This window comes from Dysidea avara, chromosome 1 (assembly GCF_963678975.1).
Source record: "Dysidea avara chromosome 1, odDysAvar1.4, whole genome shotgun sequence".
Taxonomy (NCBI): domain Eukaryota; kingdom Metazoa; phylum Porifera; class Demospongiae; order Dictyoceratida; family Dysideidae; genus Dysidea; species Dysidea avara.
The window spans coordinates 56,245,612-56,248,419 of record NC_089272.1 but is presented as its reverse complement, the minus strand read 5'-3'; the positions used below and the strand labels follow the sequence as shown (position 1 = coordinate 56,248,419).

The following is a 2,808-nucleotide window of genomic DNA, read 5'->3' as shown; positions in this document are numbered from 1 at the left end:
GGCCTATATTCATTCATGCTGGTAAACAAGAAGTCAAGAAGTAGCAGCGATGATGTTACCGTAATTTGCTTTTTTTTCATTGTAAAATAATTTTCGTATGCAAAAACTTGTACAAAATTTCTTGCACGAAAATTTTTATAAAAGATCGAACGACTCTAATAGAACAGTCATTCACGTAAATCATACGAAAATATTTTTACAACGAAAATTTTTATCACGAAAATAAAGCAAACCACTACATAACTAATATTTGCTTCATGGTATGGAATCAAAACTAATATAATAATTATTATTTTCGACGAATCCAGAAGTCTATTACTGTAGATACGTCAATTCGAGTATTTCTCCATTTCTTTTTTTACTGAGTGATTAAAACATGTGTAAAATGCAGCATGAGTCTTTTACTCAATACATTCCAAAGCAAAAGCAATAAAGTGCAAACAATTTGGGTCTTTGCTCACAATTGTGTGAAAAGGCGTCATGTCTTATAGCCTTTCTAAAATCTCCACATGTTGCTAACCTATCACTTTCGTAATAATAGTGATATGCTAGAGGTATAATATATCATAAAATATATCACATTAATTGTTTGTGACATTAACAATAAAATTCTGACAATAAAATGGGATATAGTGGAAACTGTCTAAGCCGGTCACCTTCGGGCCAAGATTTCTTGGCCTTAATAGGCAGGTAGCTGTTTTAGACAGGTAAATTAGTGTATAAACTTCTCACTAGGGGAATTTAAAGCTGGTCTTTTTAAAGAGGTGGCCTGTCTATACAGGTGGCCACTAAAACAGGTTCCACTGTAGTTAGTCCCATCACAACTGTATGCCTCATCCTGGAAATTCAGAAGATTGTAATCAACTGAGATATAATGCCAAGATCTTATCAGGCCTCATCATCTATGTACACTTGACAATTGAGAACTAAAGAACACACATAACATTATATAATTCCTCTGTCTATATAAACTTACTCCCCCGAACCTTGATCTTTACGTATGTACCACTGCTAGTGAGAGAACCGCATGCTCTGACCAAGTACCCTGTACCTGTAAAATTGACAAGGCATTAAATACAATACAGCTAAAAATCTGTCACTTTTTATACAAATGACAGATTTGGGGATCTGAAAATTCATCACACCCTTGAGGTAATACAAAATTTCTTAGTATACACACAGACTGACCTGAATATCCACAACGTCCTTGATGTTACTACAGTCCACGCACACTTGGTGTAGTCCACGTACACTTGACAATTGAGAACTAAAGAACACACATAAAATTATGAAATTCCTTTGTCTACTTACCCCCGAACCTTGATCTTAGTTGCCAAGTTTAGAGCAGCTCTAGCCAAGTTATGTATGTAGCACTGCTAGTGAGAGAGCTGCATGCTATGACCAAGTACCCTGTACCTGTAAAATCAACAGGCAGGCATTAAATAGAATACAGCTAAAATCTGTCACTTTTTACATAAATGACAGATTTGGGGAACTGAAAATTCATCACATCTTGAGGTAATACAAAATTTGAGGACCTGAAAATTCATCACACTCTTGAGGTAATACGTTTGAGGATTCACAAGTTGGCCCAGCAGTGACCTTACTAGCTACACAGTGTCCTGATTAGACAGGTTTCACTGTACATAAAGACCAGTATGCAATCATTTGTGAAAGAGTATTTTTTGTACAAGCATCATGTAGATTACCTTACTTCTTCCACCTAGTTCCAGGACTTCTAAATTGGCACTACAGTGACATGCAATACTGAAAGCTGTTTGGTCTGTACGAGCACACCTTGTTGACAATCCATCCATGAGATATAATTTCAAGCGGGAAAATATTGGTACTTGCTGCTACTCAACTTGGTACCATCACAGAAGTTTTCAGCTTGGTCTCAGTGAACTTGCACTAGTCAGTGCAGACGTCTGACAGTCTAAAAACCAATCGCATACACGCGGTTAATCAGTGTGAATAGATGTGGCACTTTGTACACTAGGCTCATTTTTTTTCACTCCTCCTTTCGTTACTGAACCTCCACGAAGAGCTGAGAACATCAGTATTCTCGCTGGCGACTCTTTACAGGGGCGTACCGAAGGGGGTTTCAAGAAACCCCTTTGGATTTTACACACTACTTGAAACATTAAGAAATTGAAACTTCAGGTTTCCAGAATCTGGAATCTTTCGTGGAACAGGACACATTGTAAACGTTAATAATAGTTTCTCACACGATAGCAACACTTAGGCCACACCAAGTCAAACCTTAGTTTCTGGTCACCCGCCCGCATGGTAAACCTGGAACCCTAGTTTATGAGGACTATTATTAATATTACAGGTGCTTAAGTGCATGTGACCCAGCAAGACACTTATTTTTTACTGCAAAAGATCGAGATACTCTAATAGAGCAGTCAGGGATTCCAATAGAGCAGTCACACTACTCTTAACTCTAATATTAGGTATATATGCCACACTAATAAAATGTTTCTAACTATAGCTAGTTTTGTCCTTGATTATATAGCTGTTCAGATTATAACTGTTACTAATGCTTCTGTAACCAAAGTAATTTCAGTAGCATTAACTACTAGTCCATGCATGCAGATGGGCCATAGCTTTAACTTTATAATTCAAATGTAGTCCTCTAATGATTAGTCTAGTAACTTCAAATTCTTTATCACTGAACACTGCAGGGGTATGGAAAGCCGGCAACATTCGGTGAGCTTAAACTTAAACTTTTCCATAACTAAAATTAGATTGGCAAGTAGAAACCCTTATAGTTTAAACATTCCCAGATGATCACTAAAAACACTA

At 36.9% G+C, this 2,808-nt stretch overlaps 1 long non-coding RNA gene across 4 annotated transcripts; it reads right to left on the bottom strand.

Annotated features, from left to right (window-relative positions):
• Positions 1 to 422: 422 nt before the first annotated feature.
• On the bottom strand, positions 423 to 2,582 carry LOC136236751 (uncharacterized). 4 transcript variants are annotated; one of them, XR_010692213.1, is made up of 6 exons: positions 1,798 to 2,582; positions 1,710 to 1,749; positions 1,312 to 1,416; positions 1,189 to 1,267; positions 977 to 1,051; positions 423 to 926 (listed from the first exon to the last, which is right to left on the bottom strand). It is a non-coding gene; the product is annotated as an uncharacterized lncRNA (long non-coding RNA). The 4 variants fall into 4 exon arrangements; XR_010692214.1 differs by having other exon boundaries at positions 1,320 to 1,416; XR_010692212.1 differs by lacking the exon at positions 1,710 to 1,749 and having other exon boundaries at positions 2,263 to 2,582.
• Positions 2,583 to 2,808: the final 226 nt, after the last annotated feature.